Genomic DNA, 18,988 nt, shown 5'->3' with positions numbered 1-18,988 from the left:
TTAGCCAACAGTTTGTCAGTTAGTCACTATCACCTTTTTGTTGAAAATCTAACTCAAAACAGGAAAACAAATGCTTGTACTGATCAGAGACTCTTGTAAACGTGCTGTTTAAATCCATTTTGTATTTTTATTTGAGTCGCCATGGTAACGCCTCCATAGACACACACTGCGGAGCATCAGCACGACCATAGCAGTTTCTATTTCGTAAAATGTCAGACAAAAACATATGAGAGTAAAATATGTGTGTTTACCTGTTTTAATGTCGTCACTGTCAGTCTCATCTTCACCACCTGAAAAAACAAACCCAAAATGAATGTGGAAACTTTTAATAAAATAATAATAATTTGAATAAAAAGACAAAGCTTGCGTCACACTCACTCGTAAACCCTTTTCTACAGAACAGAACTCTCTCCAGCATCTTCACTCATCTTCACTGTTTGTGTATGTGTGTGTGTGTGTATATGTATTTGTGTGTGTGTGCTTGTGTACTGTATCTACAAGCAGCAGACGGCTCCACTCACTTATCTACACACACACACACACACACACACACACACACTTATCTCACGTTGGTTCAGGGTCAATACAAGGCATACAGAACATTTGGACTATGTTTTTTAGTTTTTGTCAGGGGCAGACAGAGTAGACAAAAACTGTAAAGTAAATGGACCTTTACTTCAAAATAATGTTACGTAAAGTACTTGGGGAAACTACAACTCCTTACTGTCTGAACATAACATCTAATTTTTACATTAAAGTTAAAGGTACAGTGTGTCATTTTCCGGAGTTGGCTCGTCACCTGCATGATTCCATGGAAACAGAAAGTTAAAAGCATACTTGCAACATTCTTCATGGATGTAGGTAAGTTTTATGCCATACTGTGGAATATTACAGCCAAAGGGACAAAACAATTCCATCTTTTCGTGGTCTGAAGTAGAGTCAGCTCAGAGTAATTGTGCATGTTTTTCAATGCAAAAAATAAATAAATAAATAAACAACAAAAAGAAACCAGGACTGAACCAGGACTAGAACAGTTCTAAACCAGGACTAAACTAGGACTAAACCAAGTCTAAACCAGGACTAAACTGGGACTAAACCAGGACTAAACCAGGACTAAACCAGGTCTAAACCAGGACTAAACCAGGACTAAACCAGGACTAAACCAGGACTAGAACAGGACTAAACCAAGTCTACATCTAGACTAAACCAGGACTAAACCAGGACTGAAGCAGGACTAAACCAGGACAAAATCAGGACTATACCAGGACTAGACCAGGACTAAACCAAGTCTACATCAGGACAGGAACAGGACCAAACCAGGACTAGAACAGAACTAAACCAGGACTAAACCAGGACTAAACCAAGTCTAAATCAGGACTAAGCTGGGACTAAACCAGGACTAAACCAGGACTAAACCAAGACTAAACCAAGACTAAACCAGCACTAGAACAGAACTAAACCAGGCCTAAACCAGGACTAAACCAGGACTAAACCAGGACTAAACCAGGTCTAAACCAGGACTAAACCAGGACTAAACCAGGACTGAAGCAGAACTAAACCAGGACAAAATCAGGACTATACCAGGACTAGACCAGGACTAAACCAAGTCTACATCAGGACAGGAACAGGACTAAACCAGGACTAGAACAGAACTAAACCAGGACTAAACCAGGACTAAACCAGGACTAGACCAGGACTAAACCAGGAGTAAACCAGGACTAAACCAAGTCTACATCAGGACTAGAACAGGACTAAACTAAAACTAGAACAGGACTAAACCAGGACTAAACCAGGACTAAAGCAGGACTAGAACGGGGCTAAACCAAATCAACATCAGGACTAGAACAGTACTAAAGCAGGTCTAAACCAGGACTAGAACAGGACTAAATCAAGTCTACATCAGATACAAAACTGCAGAGTCATCCTCACCATAAGCCTCTATAATCGAAACCCCCCAGTTATAAATATGAAAACACACTAAAAATATAAAAATAACGTTGTACCTTGGTGTTTTCTGCGTATCCAGGAGACAAGACAGAGCAGCAGAGTGAACAAGAGCAGCCAGTGGACAGAGACGAGGTCCCCAAACCACATGTCCTCCTCCAGTCCGGCTCAAAACACAAAGCCAGGCTTAGTCCAGGGATAAGTCTGGATCAGTCTATTTATAATTTTGACGTAATTAGAGCAGGGGCTGTGTCCAGTGAACAGCATCAACCTCTGTGTCCAGTGAACAGCATCAACCTCTGTGTCCAGTGAACATCACGACCTCTGTGTCCAGTGAATATCACGACCTCTGTGTCCAGTGAACAGCATCGACCTCTGTGCCCAGTGAACAGCATCGACCTCTGTGTCCAGTGAACATCACGACCTCTGTGTCCAGTGAACATCACGACCTCTGTGTCCAGTGAACATCACGACGTCTGTGTACAGTGAACAGCATCGACCTCTGTGTCCAGTGAACAGCATCGACCTCTGTGTACAGTGAACATCACGACCTCTGTGTCCAGTGAACATCACGACCTCTGTGTCCAGTGAACATCACGACCTCTGTGTCCAGTGAACATCACGACCTCTGTGTCCAGGGAACATCACAACCTCTGTGTCCAGTGAACAGCCTCGACCTCTGTGTCCAGTGAACATCACGACCTCTGTGTCCAGTGAACAGCATCAACCTCTGTGTCCAGTGAACAGCATCGACCTCTGTGTCCAGTGAACAGCCTCGACCTCTGTGTCCAGTGAACAGCCTCGACCTCTGTGTCCAGTGAACATCACCAACCTCTGTGTCCAGTGAACAGCCTCGACCTCTGTGTCCAGTGAACAGCATCGACCTCTGTGTCCAGTGAGAAACATCGACCTCTGTGTCCAGTGAACATCACCGACCTCTGTGTCCAGTGAGCAACATCGAACTCTGTCTCACCGAAGGAAAAACACAGAACACCTCAGAAGAAGCACATCTGGAGCAAACATTTAGCATCAGATGGATTACAGATTTAAAGCAGCACTGTGTAACTTTCTAGAGCCACGTCATGTCAACTGTAGGATTCCATGATTGTCATGGTTTAGTGCTGGTTTAGCCCTGGTTTAGCCCTGGTTTAGTCCTGGTTTAGTCCTGGTTTAGTCCTGGTTTAGTCTTGGTTTAGTTTTGGTTTAGACTTGGTTTAGTCCTGGTTTAGTCCTGGTTTAGTCCTGGTTTAGACCTAGTTTAACTCTGGTTCCGTCCTGATTCAATCCTGGTTTCAAATATCATGTTGCAGATGTACCTAATAAATGACCCATCTTGTTAAATAGTTGTTGATTTTTTTTTTCCCATCATGCCTCTGTTCAGACTCAGGGTCTCTGGGGACAGGCCCAAATCAATATCTCTGTCAGGTAGTCCTCTATAGCTCACCCTGCAGGAGAATAACATAGAGACACATGTAATAGACATGGATCAATTCCACAACAGTTTATTTCCGGCCCAATGAAAGAACAGGCCCAGAAACTGGTCCAACCCATAAACAGGCCCACAAACAGGCGCACAAACAGGCGCACAAACAGGCCCACAAACAGGCCCACAAACAAGCGCACGGACAGGCGCACAAACAGGCGCACAAACAGGCCCACAAACAGGCCCACAAACAGGCCCACAAACAGGCCCACAAACAGGCCCACAAACAGGCCCACAAACAGGCGCACAAACAGGCGCACAAACAGGCGCACAAACAGGCGCACAAACAGGCCCACAAACAGGCCCACAAACAGGCCCAATATTTATGCACAAGAATATTATAAATAATAAATACAATAAAAACAAAGTAATACATCAGAAGTATATTTGTTTGGATACTTACAGTGATATGGGCAGTGAAACTTAAAGCTCCACTATGTTACGTTTTTGGTAGCGGATCGGCTCCATTTTGTCATTGTATTGAATGTGACCACAGTATGATATTAAATGGTATGGCAATCCATCTTATTAAATTACTAATGTGTTTTTGTTTCTTAAAGATATCTTGAAATACCTTGATTTTTACAGTGAGCAGGTCTCCTCTCCACAAATCTGACCTGTAACTTGGCCTTGTGATGTTACCTGCTTGTCTCTATGGAGACAAACAAGTTTACTGTCATACTGTGGAACATTCCAAGTGAAATAAACACATCTCTGTTGGGGAAAGCAGGTCCACAACATAGTGCATCTTTAACAGCTTAAAGATGTTATGTTATTACTTTGCTTGCAATGTTCCACAGTATGGCATTAAATGTATTGATCTTCAAGAAGAAGATAACAGTACCAGGCCAGGTTACAGGTCAGATCTACAGAGAGGCAACCCTGCTTACAAAAAGAATGCAGTTGTTGTACTCTGGAATATTCTAGGCATAATATGTAATAATATCTCCAGGGACACAAGCAAGTTGCGAACCCTTCTCCAGAAAAGTTCCAGAGTGCTCCTTTATTAAGTAGATCTGTTTAAAGCTTTGGGGAGCTTCTTCAAATGTTCTGACTCAAATGACTCAAGCAGCGTCCAGTGAATCTGACGTAATGACACAATGACGCTCTGAACCAGCAGGGGGCAGTATCTCCTGTGTGTTTCTGTGCAGAGCTCAGAGCACGAGGCTATGATGGATTACAAACAGAACTGTCAGGAGTATTGGATTTGAACGCAGTTTAATCAGTGCTATGAATATTTTGAGACCTGCTCATTTTAATTGGCGGAGATTTGGCTCTGCAGTGTTCAGTGTGCGGAGAGGAGCAGGGAGAGGAGCAGGAAGAGGAGCAGGGAGAGGAGCAGGGAGAGGAGATGGGAGAGGAGAAGGAAGAGGAGCAGGGAGAGGAGCAGGGAGAGGAGATGGGAGAGGAGCAGGGAGAGGAGCAGGAAGAGGAGATGGGAGAGGAGCAGGGAGAGGAGCAGGAAGAGGAGCAGGAAGAGGAGCAGGGAGAGGAGCAGGGAGAGGAGATGGGAGAGGAGCAGGGAGAGGAGCAGGGAGAGGAGCAGGGAGAGGAGATGGGAGAGGAGCAGGGAGAGGAGCAGGAAGAGGAGATGGGAGAGGAGCAGGGAGAGGAGCAGGAAGAGGAGCAGGAAGAGGAGCAGGGAGAGGAGCAGGGAGAGGAGATGGGAGAGGAGCAGGGAGAGGAGCAGGGAGAGGAGCAGGGAGAGAAGATGGGAGAGGAGCAGGGAGAGGAGCAGGAAGAGGAGATGGGAGAGGAGCAGGGAGAGGAGCAGGAAGAGGAGCAGGAAGAGGAGCAGGGAGAGGAGCAGGGAGAGGAGATGGGAGAGGAGCAGGGAGAGGAGCAGGAAGAGGAGCAGGGAGAGGAGCAGGGAGAAGTGCAGGGAGAGGAGATGGGAGAGGAGCAGGGAGAGGAGCAGGAAGAGGAGCAGGAAGAGGAGATGGGAGAGGAGCAGGGAGAGGAGCAGGAAGAGGAGCAGGAAGAGGAGCAGGGAGAGGAGCAGGGAGAGGAGCAGCTCTGCGTTTAGTCTCATTTATTTTTCTAAATCTAAAGGAGATCTAAGAGACATAAAATATATATATATATATATATATATATATATATATATATATATATATATATATATATATATATATATATATATATATATATATATATAATTATTATTTAAATAGATACATTTAAGCAGATATAGTTAAACATGTGACCAGATACAGACTCACATAGATCTTATTTTAGAAGTCACAGTTTGCTAAAATGAGTCATAAATTAATGGAATAAATTATTGTTTTAAATCCCACTGCTGCAGACCTGACCATGCTAACACACTAACACGCTAACAGCCCATATATTTTCAATTTGCTCTTATTTGGTCGATATTTCCCTGGCTCCTCCTCTTTCTCCCTGTGGACCTTTTATAAATTCATCTACAGCTCGCTCCCGCAGACAGGCCCCCGTTTACCATATCCACTCTGCACCTCCTCCCTGGGCTTGTCTCAGAGGAATTCCCCCTCTCCCCTCCTCCTCTCTCCTCCCATCTCCCCCTTTCTCCTCCCCCTTCCACCTCCCTATTCTCCCCTCCTCCTCTCTTCACCTCTCTCTTTCTCCTCTTCCTCCCGCCTCCTCCTCTCTCCTCCCCATTTCTCCTCCCCCTTCCACCTCTCTCCTCCCCCCTCCTCTCATTCACCTCTCTCCTTTTCCTCCGCCTCTCTCCTCCCACCGCCACCTCTCTCCTTCACCTCTCTCTCTCCTCCCTCTCCCCCCTCCCCTCTCTCCGCCTCCACCTGTCTCCTCTCCCTCCCCCTCTCTTCTTCCTCCCCTTCTCTCCTTCCCCGTCTCCTCCCCCTTCCACATCTTTCTTCCCCTCTCCTCTCTCCTCTTCCTCTCTCCTCTTGCTCCACCTCTCTCCTCCCATCTCCACCTCTCTCCTCCTCCTCTCTCCTCCCTCCAGTACATGTACATATTTAATCTGAAGTCCAGTGCAGATTTATCTGTATCTGCGGCGCGGCCGTTGACCTTCACAGACACATAGACTTGTCTGTAATGTCCTGGATTATATATGGGACCATAGTAATGAAATGTGGGATTAATACTTGATTAATGTGATGTGATATTTCCAGTAGAGAAATTGTACCTGAGTAAAAGTAACATTACTTAAAGATCCTGTATTACACAAAATGGTCTCTCGTGAGCGTCTAGCCGCGTTCTAATGCTGTTACCTCCTCACAAACAGACCTGGAGTTGTGTTTTGTTTCATTCACACATGTTTGAGTAACACTTTATTATTAGCTCGAAAACTCAAAATGCTCTGTTCCACCTTGTGATGTCATGAAGTAGTAGTTTTCAAGTTAACCTCCTCTTTCCGCCCTCCCCCTCATTGATCACCCCCTCCTTGTCCCTCTCTCATTCCTCTCCCCTCCCTCCCCCAACCATCCCTCCTTCCCCCCTATATCATCCCTCTTTTTCCCTCCCTCCATCACCCCCTCCTCTTCCCTCTCTCATACCTCTCCCCTCCCTCCCCCCTCTGTCCCTTTATATCATCCCTCCATCACCCCCTCCTCTTCCCTCCATCCTCTCTCCATCACCCCCTCTTCTTCCCTCTCTCCCTCCTCCGTAACCTATCCTGCCATGTCTCGTTATCTCATTCATCTTCATCAGATCAGGGGGAGGTCTGGAGCTCCTCCTCTCTCTGCTCCCCTCTCTGCTTTCCTCTCTACTCCCCTGTCTGCCCCCCTCTCTGTTCTCCTCTCTGCTCTCCTCACTACTCCCCTCTCCGCTCCCCTCTCTGCTCCCCCCTCTCCGCTCTCCTCTCCGCTCCCCTCTCTGCCCCCCTCTCTGCCCCCCTCTCTGCCCTCCTCTCTGCTCCCCTCTCTGCTCCCAGGATATAGCTCCAGACCCACTCGGCAGGTAAACAGATGGGTGGGGTTCAGGTTCAAGAATGTGATGATGTCGTACTCTCAGATGGAGGCACAAGAGACAGTTTTCACTATTGATCGTTCTTTGCCATGAAATATCCAAAAGGTAAATTCAACAACACAAATCTGCATTTTAACTATATTCATTTGAGCTGCCTCCATCTGTGTTAAAAATATTGGCCTGTAGAACGTCGTGTAGCCTGTTTAAAGACATGGACTAAGTGAATGTGGCGTCACTCATAGCATTCGGCTCCAGTTAAATGAAGCTCATCGAGGCCAGAGCAGTTATAGCGGCTAATCTGGAGCCAAGTTCCAGCTGTGGAATTTCGACTGCAAGTATCATAGCAACAAAGAGCCAATCTGGAGCGAAGCTGTTACGGTCGGTAGAAGGTAACACCTCTTCCCTCTACAGGTTTGATTGACAGTGTTGTTAAGCGCTGCTGTTGCTAATGCTAGAGGGCGCAACTTCAGGGAACAAAGATGCCTGATTTGTCTATTATTAATGTTCATATCTTGATTTACAGACACAATAATGAAATAAAAAAAAAAAAAACAGGATCATGTAGAGCGGGTTAATACGAACATTTAAGACCCAAGTGATGAGTCTGACAGCAGCAGTTACAGAGAGAGGGGACACAGTTTTTCAATAGAAAGTGAACTGAAGCCAGAATCAATGGAGCTGAAAGTGCACCCATGATCACTTCCTGTTTGGAATGTAGCAGCTAGCAGGTTAGCTATGTCCATTTATATATACAGTCTATGTCTGAAACCCAGTAATTGGTTTTCCCAGCAGCAGTGGGGCGGTGGAGTGGTCAGTCACCCGTAGCACAGCTCTGGGTCACAATAATCTGATAAATGCGGGGATCTCGTTAGTGGCATTCAGGGCCAATTAATGTTAGACTAATAGAGTAGACACTTCCTGTTATGGATATGTTCATTTGCCTCATATAAATCACACAGCTAATTGTTGTCGCATTATTTAATACGCTTTTTCATAGTGAGACATGAAGATTTACCGAAGGAGAAGTGCAGCTAAAGCAAAACAGATGACACGGGACGTTAGCTCGAACTGTTTTTGAAATTTGTTAAAATGATAAAAGGCTCGCTAAGCATTTATTTTGATTAAAAATGGGGCGATAATTGTGTTTTTCGACAGTGATATATGGGGATAAATAGGCTTAACTCCCTTAGTACTATTTATATAAACAACACTGTGTATTCTGCAGTCCAGACGTCCCTCTCCCCAGACACTTCATGTTAATAAGAAGAATGGTATATTTGCAAAGTTTGTGAAGAAAATGGTTCTAGAGTATGATGTAATGACCTCAGATGTGCAGGGGCTTATGTCACGCTATGGGAAAGTCACAGTTTTTGAAAAAAACATTCAAACTTAAGACTTTTCAGGTTCAACACTGATTCGATACTATAGATATAAGTATCTGCCAATCCCCGATATCGGCTGATACCAGAGGAGAAACTGATAACAGCTTTTATTTCCTTTAAAATAAAATAAAACTAAACTGATACAGATTTGTGTTGGAACTGCTGATCATTTCTTAAGTAACGACAGAACAGCTGTGTGTAAATAAAAGTTCAAACATTATGAGACTTTCTGAGCCAAATACAACCAGGAAATAGTATTATTACATCAGTTTATGTATCCATCCAGGACTGATCGAGTGAACCGATATTTGGATGTGATGTTTTTTAGTTTTTGTTTGCACATTCTGGTGACACAATAATGATATCTTTGTTGGAGATTATCACGATTATACAAAATGTCCCACGAACGATTGTTGTCAACCTTTATCACGATATTATTGTTTATTGTCCCATCCAAGACTGGGGAAGAGGTGGGTTAAGTGTCTTGTTATGTGTCTTGCCCAAGGACACAACAACAGTATTCATCTGTGGGAGATGGAATTGCGCCTCCACTCTTTGGATCAGTGGACACTCAGCTGAGCAAATGTTGCCCCAAAGAATGTGGAATTGGGTCCACTGCTCCTGACAGGTTGCCCCAGCGGTCCTGAAGAATGGGTCAAATGCAGAGGGACAAATTCCCAACATGTCATAATTTGACATGGAGGGCAGGGGCCTGTGCAACTCTATGATTCACTGTTTTTGAAAAATCAGTTGAATTCATTATTCTCATTATCTGTTTGGGATTGGCTCCACAAAACTACCATGTTTCTTGAAGTCCTAGCTTAAAGCCACAGTATTTATTATATTTTGTCGAGGGTGCGACTTATGCGACTCAGATGCCACTTATATCTGAAATTATTAAAATATATAATTTCACATCTTTCTCATTGTCTGTATTATTATTGTATCTACTACCCCTATATTATTGAAATTTTATTGCAGTAATTTAAAAGATATTTGAGAAAGACTGAAGAAAAATGTCCCCTAAAAGAAAATCATATTCTACTGAGTCTGAGTCATATCAGACACGTATTCAGCTTTGTTTATATTTCATGGAGCTGAATAAATATAAATGTGTTACGTTAGCGTGCTGTGCTGATATTCAGCCTGCTGTTCTCTATTTTATTGTTATTATTATAACTTGCCTTTAAAGATAAAATGTCTATTCTTGGTCTCGGATTTTGTAAAATAAATTTCCCCAAAAAAGTGACCTATAGTCCAGTGCGAATGTTTTTTTTTCTTCATTATTATACTTTTTTGGCTGGTGCGACTTATACTGCAGAGCGACTTATAGTCCAGAAAATATGGTAACTTTATAGCAAAGAAATAGAATAAAATAAAAGGCATCTCTTGTACCACACACCAGGGTTGTAGGGGCCCAGAACCTGACCGTCTTCTTATTCCTTTATATAATATGGGGGCCCACGTGAGGTTTCTTGCAAATTTCTGTCAAGGGGCCTGCTTGCATCTCCACAAACCTGACTCCTTAGGGCCTCCTCCTGCTTGTTTCCATGGAAATGTGGTTCTTTTGGTGATAATATTCCACAGTGCGGCCTAAAACACATTTATCTCCATGGGGAATGTTCAGAAGTGTGGCTTTAACTGTCTTTTCTTGGACTCATGCAGGTGACATGCCATCATCAGAAAGTTCCATACAGTAGCTTTAACTTTACCGTTGCGCCTGTGTATATGTGTCGTCTTATGATCGATCTGCTCGTCCATCTGTCTCCCTGGGGGGCTCCCCGTGGTGGGAACAGGAGTGGTAAACCGCAGAGGACCTTGTCTGTTTGGATCGGTCTTTAGTCCAGCCTCAGTGTCACACAGTCTGGCTCCTGGTGCGTTCACTGACCCCTTCAGTCAGTTCAAATCAGGACGATTGGCAGCTGTCACTCACTGTCACCACACTTCAGGGAGACCGGGGCAAACGCAGGTCCCTGTTCACCAGAGGGACGGGATGAGAATACATTTAAAGTGGATAAACAAGATGGCCGTTCGCATGTTTAAGTCTGTACAGTTGCACATGATTAGAGGCAGTTTGTTAAGAAAGGATTTGGACTTGATGGATGTTTTCAAGCACGTTTTTTACTGTTTAAGTCCTGCTGTATTGTAAAATTGAGATTTAAAAATGCCATGTCAAAATACATAATATGTTCCTTAAAGGTCTGGTATTACACAAAACTGACACAAAACTTGTAGCTTTAATCCATGTTCTAATGCTGTTACCTCCTCAAAAACAGACCTGGAGTTGTGTTTTGTTTCATTCACACATGTTTGAGTAACACTTTATTATTAGTTGTTACATCTGTTACATCTCCAAAGCTCAAAATGCTCTGTTCCACCTTGTGATGTCATGAAGTGGTAGTTTTTAAGTTAACATTTCCTTTTACCTTTAGTTCAGCAGAGATTGGCAAATCCAGCGCTGAAATCATCCAAATGATTCTAGCGAAGGTGTCTGTGTGTGTATGACAAGTTATTTATGTTATAATTTTGTGTTTTGGTTTAAGTCGATTGTCCAATCAGAAAGCAGAATGAGCCTCACATGACTCTCTTATTTGGGTTGCCAGTTTCGAAGCTGAAATCCAGTTGGTTTAAACCTAAAATGCCTCTCTCTGATTTGAACGGTCACTAACTAAACCTTATTAAAGCCTTATTTAAAACACTTAGAGCACAGGAGGCTACACACAGCTCCTTAATAGAATATAAAACCAAAATCCAAAATATGAACCAAGATATGAAATGAAAGACGTGTGCATGAAAACAGCTTTGGGCAGGTTGTTTAGAAGGAAAGACGGAAAGAGAGAGAGAGAAGAGAAAGAGAGAAGGAGCCCATGCACACGTGTCAAAAGCAGACAGCGAACACAACATAGACAAAAGGCAGCATTCACCTTTGAAAAGAGACGCGGCGTTCGGAGAAAAGACCAGAGCTAATATGAAGGAAGTGTCACAGTAAAAGGAGAGACGGAGCAGGTAAACAAGACCAGAGCCGAGGGGTGAGAGAACATGGAACAAGAGCCAGAATACAGACAGACTAGTGCCTCCAGGAAGAAACCATAATGTGACACACACACTGTCTGTAGATTAAAGGTCCTAAATTAGATAAACTGACTCTTGTAGCTTTAACCCATGTTCTAATGCTGTAACCTCCTCAAAACAGACCTGGAGTTGTGATTTATTTCATTCACACATTTGAGTAACACTTTATTATCAGTCTGTCTACATCTCCAAAGCTCAAAATGCTCTGTTCCACCTTGTGATGTAATGATGTGGTAGTGGCTCTCTGTAACTGCTGCTGTCAGACTCGTCATTTTGGTCTCAAATGTTGGTATTAACCCGCTCTACATGATCCTGGGGTTTTTATTTCACTATTGTGTCTGTAAATCAAGATATGAACATTTATAACAGACAAATCAGGCGCCTTCTTTCCCCGAGGTCGCTCCTGCTAGCGTTAGCAACAGGCTTGTTTGACAGTGTTACTCTCTGCTAAACCAGTGGTGTGGGCGGGAAGGGGCGTTACCTTCAACAGCCTCGCTCCCCATTGGCTCTTTGGTTGCTATGATACTCGTGGTCAGAATTTCTAATATTCAACTTGGCTTCAAATTGGCCCCTATACCTGCTAGCTTCGATGAGCTTCATTTGGAGCCGAACGCTGTGGGTGACGTCACACTCACTTAGTCCACTTCTTTAAACAGTTTATGCTACAAACATAACTATGGACTTAATTAATAATGCAGGGAACTGTGGCAATTTTGAGTATCTGGAAAATCTTTTTTATCCGTTGCTATCTGCTTCTATCTGTCGCTATCTGTTGCTATCTATTGCTGTCTTTTTCTATCTGTTTCTATCTGTTTCTGCCTGTTTCTATCTGTTGCTATGTGTCGATTTCTGTCTATATCTGTCACTATCTTTTTCTATCTGTTTCTATCCGTTTCTATCTGTTGCTGTTTCTTTCTGTCGCTTTCTGTCTGTCACTATCTGTTTCTATCTGTTTCTATCGCTTTCTGTCTCTATCTGTCACTATCTGTTTCTATCCATTGCTATCTGTTGCTGTTTTTATCTGTTTCTATCTGTCTCTATCTGTCTCTATCTGTTTCTATCTGTTTCTATCCGTTGCTGTTTCTATCTGTTTCTATCCGTTTCTATCTGTTTCTATTTGTTGCTGTTTCTATCTGTTTTTATCCGTTTCTATCTGTTTCTATCTGTTTCTATCTGTTTCTATCTGTTTCTATCCGTTTCTATCTGTTTCTATCTGTTTCTATCTGTCACTATCTGTCTCTATCTGTTTCTATCTGTTTCTATCCGTTGCTGTTTCTATCTGTTTCTATCCGTTTCTATCTGTTTCTATCTGTTTCTATCCGTTTCTATCTGTTTCTATCTGTTGCTATCTGTAGCTGACAAAAACAATCCATTGGACTCGGGGTGATAGGACTAAAGGTTAAATCCGAGGGCCACAGAGAGCAGTGATCAATACGTGACTGTCCAGAGTGGTACAGTCTAATGGCATCCTTACACAGACTCCCCTCTCCCCAGACGCTTCCCCTGCTCGCTTCATTATGAGCAGGAGCGCGGGGTCTCATTAGTGTGGGGAGGACAGTGCTGCGAAAGACAAACAAAAACTACAAGATTCACAACAATAATGTCCCTTTCCCTCTGAGTCTGCACAGAAGAGACCCAAACAGTCTCTGCCTTCCACCATGGGGAGAATTACAGATTAGTCGCTGTTTTTTTTTCATGGCCAATGCAGATTTTTTAGAACCTGGGAAAACCCAATGCCTGATAAGACGTGCTGATATTTCCAGGCCAATCTGTACACAAATTTACAGCCTTTTCCACAAATAACCTGATATAAACTAGATTAAAGTGACAGTATGTAACTTGCTGGAAGTGTAAAGTCAACTGTGTGATTCCATGGAAACAGAAAGTTAAAGCCATACTTCAAAACACTTTCAATGGAGTTAGATATGTTTTATGCCACGCTGTGAAATATTATAGTCAAAGGAACAACAAGCAGGCCAAGTAAGAGTCAGGTTTGTGGAGATGCGAGCCCAGGTGGAGTAAGGACCATAGACTGTTTATGTAAATTGATGTAGCTAACCTGCTAGCCACACTTAGTCCACATCTTTACAAGGGCACATGTTTTTGGATATTTGTTGGAGGAATAAAAACAACCAAAATGAAGAACATGCTTTTATTCTAGTTTTTTTTCTGGCAAAAAAAGTTATGTAATGTGGCTTTAAAAAGAAAAACTAGATATATAAATAGATCAGCTATTGGCCCATTGACCCATATCAACTGATCTCTAATAAAAACACCTGTAACTGAGCAAGTGCACCATCTGTAAGTTTAAAGTCATACTGTGGAACATTCCAACCAAAGCAATCACATCTCTATGGAAACGAGCAGGCGACGGATCCTCCACCAGAAAAGTTACACCCACCAATTATTATTCTATCACAGACTACACACACACATCTAAAAACACAAAGTACAAGAGAAACTGCAGCAAAAAGAACAGAGCCAACTGAGAATATTAAAGTTACAAAGGTGTGTCTGATGTGAGGAGAGAGAGAGGAGAGGAGGGAGGAGAAGAGAGAGGACGAGAGGATATGGCGACAGGGAGGAGGAGAGAGAGGAGGAGAGGAGAGGCCATGGAGAGAGGGAGGAGGAGGGAGGAGAGGGAGGAGGAGAGATGAAGAAGAGGCCATGGACCACTGACTCTACACAGAGGAGACCTGAAAGAGGAAAGAGGGAGGAGGAGAGGAAGAAGAGGAGGGGAGTCTGACTCTGGCCAGAGGGGGAGGAGGAGGGGGAGGAGGACAGGGAGGAGGAGAAGGGGGGAGAGGAGGAGGGGGAGGAGAGGGAGGAGGAGAGAGGGAGAAGAGGAGAGTAAGGCCATGGACCAAAGACTCTGCACAAAGGAAAGGAGCAGAAAGAGGAGAAGGAGGAGGAGTAATGGAGGAGAGGGGGAGAAGAGGGAGGAGGAGAGAGGGAGGAAAGGCCATGGACCACTGACTCAGCTCACACAAAGAATCTACACAGAGGAGAGAAGCGGAGGAAAGAGAGAGACAGAGGAGACAGGTGCAGAGGAGGGAGGGAGGAGCAGAGAAAAGAGGGAGGTGAGGAGGGAGAGAAAGGGCGAGAGGGAGTGGTAGAGGAGAGGGAAAGGGATGGGGAAAGAGGGGGGGAGTGGAGAGAGGAAGGAGAAAAAAGAGATAGAGGAGAGAGGGAAGAGAGACAGTTAGAAAGGGAGGACAGAAGAAAGGAGAGGGAGGAAAGGGAGAGAGGGAGGGAGGAAGAGAGAGATGGAGAGAAGAGGGGGAGAATGAGAAAGGGGGAAAAATGAGTGAGTGAGGAGTAAGAGAGAGAGGGGTTGATGAGAGAGTCAAAAAAGAGATAGAGGATAGAGAGAGGAGGGAAAGAGAGGGGTGGGAATGGAGAAGGAGTGAGAAAGGAGATAGAGGGAGAAGCTATGGAGAGAGAGAGATAGAGAGACAGTGAGAAAGGGAGAACAGATGAGTAAAGAGGGAGGAAAGGGAGAGAGGGGCAAAGAGGGAGAGACATGAGAGAGGGGGAGGAAAAGATTGAAAGAGAAAAGAGCAAGGGATGAAGGAGTGTGGAGAGAGAAAAGGGATGGAGAGACGAGGGATATGAGAGAGAAGGAGAGAGGGAGTCAGTGAGAGAGGAAGGACAGGTATCACGGGAGAGGAAAGGGAGAGAGGGAAGAGAAAGAGGAAAAAGAGGAGAGGTGGAGTCTAGGAGCCGCTGTGTCCCAGAGTCTTTAACATTCTCCACACAACACCAGGCTGAGACAGAGAGAGAGAAGGAAAGAGAGAAGGGTGAGAGAGGGCAGGGGGTGAAAGAGAGGGAAGAGATGGGGAGAGAAAGAGGGAGAGAAGAGAAGAGGAGAGAGGGAGGGAGGAAGAAAGGAAGGAAGAAAAGTCAGAGAGAGATAGAGAAGAGAGTGAGATGAGGAGAAGAGGGAGGTCAGAGGGCAGTGGATGGAAGGATAGAGAGACAACAAAGAGAGACTGAGAAAGCTTGAGGAGGAGGAGAAGAGGAACAGGAGCGAATCTGAGTGTTTTAAAAGTCTGACATAAACATTATTTTTGATTCATATTTTTTAAACACAGACCAATCTTTCAAAACAACAAACTCAGCAGATGATTTCATCTGCAATATTTTCAAATCTTCCACCAAAAGTCATGATTTTGAAATTAGGGGAAAATTTTTTATATCAAATTAAAAAAATACTTCACAGAACACTTTTAAAACAACTAATACACACAGGGAGGGCATCTGACAGACAGGGAGGGCATATGGAGACCCAGGGAGGTTTAATCATTGGTAGAGGACATTAAAGCCCCAGTATGCAACTTTTTTGACATTTCCCACTTTTTTATGTTATTATTGTACTTAACAATGAAGAAAAAGCTATGTCCTTTATGAGTGGGCTCGCATCTCCACAAACTTCTTTCTACTTGTTACCACGGAAATGTTGTTCCTTTCATGCAGAGCCGGCCCCCAATCTGAGAGCCCTCATAATATACACTGTATGTAGGACGTGCACAGACACATCTCCGCCATAGCACAGTCAGTAAACTCTATAAAGCACACAGGATGTGTTTGTATCGAGAATCTGGCAACTAGTTGAATGACAGTGCACCTGATCTTGTGATGATTGGCCAACTTCATTGTAAGGAGCACGAGCAGTGTGGGATAAACAAATGCATAATGTAACAGTGCTGTGTCTGACCGTTCATGGTCGTCTTCATTTTCTTCTCATCACGTCAAAATGAATCTACTTGTCAGATGAGGAGAAATGTAAAAAGAAGAAAATAGAAGAAGAGAAGAAACAACAATTGGGAGGTAATGTTGAGTGAATCTTACAAAGACGTCAGGGTGATCGTTAATGTGACAAGTTACGTTATTTTAATTCACAATGTCGCCACCACACACACCGCCATCTCCAGTATGTCAGCATGTTATTAGCAGTTAGCATAGCATCGCAGCAGCAGGTGTAGTAGCAGGAGACAAGGTCCAAACCAGGTCCGGCCCAGGCCCGGCCCAGGTCCAGCCCAGGTTCAGCCCAGCCTGGGGGTTTGGTGAGGTTGTGATTGCGACCGAATGCACATCCTTCTTCCCTAGTAGTGAAAGTCATGTGTCATTATGAAACATAACATTTTCATGATCGTGCTACCTTATATATATGTGTGTGTGCATGCATGTGTGTGTGTGTGTGTGTAGTATATTTTTGTTAGCCAGTTAGTGGGAAATCTGTTCTGCAGCTCTGAACATTAAATCCAGGCTAAGGCCAGTGTTGCTGTCAGTGCTGTCTCACTGTCAGTGCTGTCAGTGCTGTCAGTGCTGTCAGTGCTGTGGTGTTTGGTGCTATGTTGCTCGGCTAAATTATCGAGAGAGTCTGGGGGATTGATGGAGCCAACGAGAGTCTGTTCTTTCACATTTGTAGTAGAGCTGAGCAGCTCTCCAATTCAATGCACCAGTGTTCAACTATATGTATTCATAAGGTGGAGGCTTTTTGCCACTTCCTGCACCTGTTTTTTATGTACTGTGTCCTTTTTATTGTTATATGAGTGTAAAATAAATAAATAAATAACGTAATAATCACAAACAACTGCAAAGATCCTGTGATAAAGTGAGAAATTGTTATATGAACACAATTTGACTCAATGTTATAGCAAATATTATATTTAATTATGTATACTATCTATTAACACTGACTGACATAAAATATAAATATGTAAAGGAAAAGTATATTTAGTGGGTCTTATGTTAAAACTGGTTTAGTCTAAACAACCTGTTTTTGTAAAAATATCAATATCATAAATCATTTTAAAGCTTTTACAATGTGTAAGTATATTCTCACTTTAGCCAACAGGGCCACATTATAATGCTCCACCTCTTTTGATCTGTTACTGTGTATGACTTTAGATTCTTGTACAAAAGTTCGTGACAGCATCTCTCTGTACGGAGTGTTATTTACACAGCCTGTAATCTGTAGAGATCTGGAGAGTGTGCACAGTATCAAGATGCCATGTGGGATTTGTGCCATCAATAGCTGAGCTCGGTTGGTGTTGCTGATGTGGCGAAGGCCCCCAAGGCAAACTCTGTTTAGGGCCCAGTAAAGGCTAGGGCCGGCCCTGCAGCCATCCACCTCCATGGAGAATGTTCCGTAATATGGTTTTAACTTTCTGTTTCCATGGAATCATGCAGGTGATGTGCCACCAGAAAGTTCCATAGTGTTGCTTTAAATCAGAACCAGGTGTGTTAATAGCAGACAGTACATTTTTTTTTCCATCTGATTAAATCCACGTCTCCAGTCTGAATACATTTGAATTCCACAGTCTGTTTAGTGTAACATGGAAATATAATATGGAGATGGCCTGGGAAGGTTTTTCTCCTACAGACGGTGAACACATCGTAGGAGTTTCTCCTATAGACAGTGAACACATCGTAGGAGTTTCTCCTACAAACAGTGAACACGTTGTAGGAGTTTCTCCTACGGAAGGTGAACACATTGTAGGAGTTTCTCCTACAGACAGTGAACACATCGTAGGAGTTTCTCCTACAGACAGTGAACACATTGTAGGAGTTTCTCCTACGGAAGGTGAACACATTGTAGGAGTTTCTCCTACAGACAGTGAACGCATCACGGTGTCAGTTTAAATGAACAGACTGGAGAGAGCAGAGCACCCCAGTGACCACAGCTTAAAAAGTCCCACTGGGGACAAGCACTGGACAGGAGTACTCCACATACATAATTCAACACAAGACAAGAGTGTAAATGAGACAGAGAGAGAAGGAGGAGGAGGAAGAGAAGGAGGAAGAGGAGGAGGAAGAGGAGGAGGAGGAGGGGGAAGAGGAGGAGGAACAGCAGGAGATGCGATGGACAGGCCTCCTCCACATACATAATACAACACAAGACAAGAGTGTAGAGTGTAAATGAGACAGAGAGAGAGAGGAGGTGGAGGAGGAGGAGGGAGAGGACAAGGAGGAAGAGAAGGAGAAGGAGGAGGAGGAACAGGAGGAGGTGCACTGGACAGGAGTACTCCACATACATCATTCAACACAAGACAGGAGTGTGGAGGCTAAATGAGACAGAGGGAGAGGAGGAGGAGGGGGGAAGGAGAAGAGGAAGAGATGAAAGCAAGAGAAGGATGAGGGGGAGGAGGGGAGCAGGAAGAGGAGGAGGAAGAGGAGGGACACATGT

Source organism: Periophthalmus magnuspinnatus, chromosome 5 (assembly GCF_009829125.3).
Source record: "Periophthalmus magnuspinnatus isolate fPerMag1 chromosome 5, fPerMag1.2.pri, whole genome shotgun sequence".
Classification (NCBI taxonomy): Eukaryota; Metazoa; Chordata; class Actinopteri; order Gobiiformes; family Gobiidae; genus Periophthalmus; species Periophthalmus magnuspinnatus.
Note: the sequence above shows the minus strand (reverse complement) of the source record.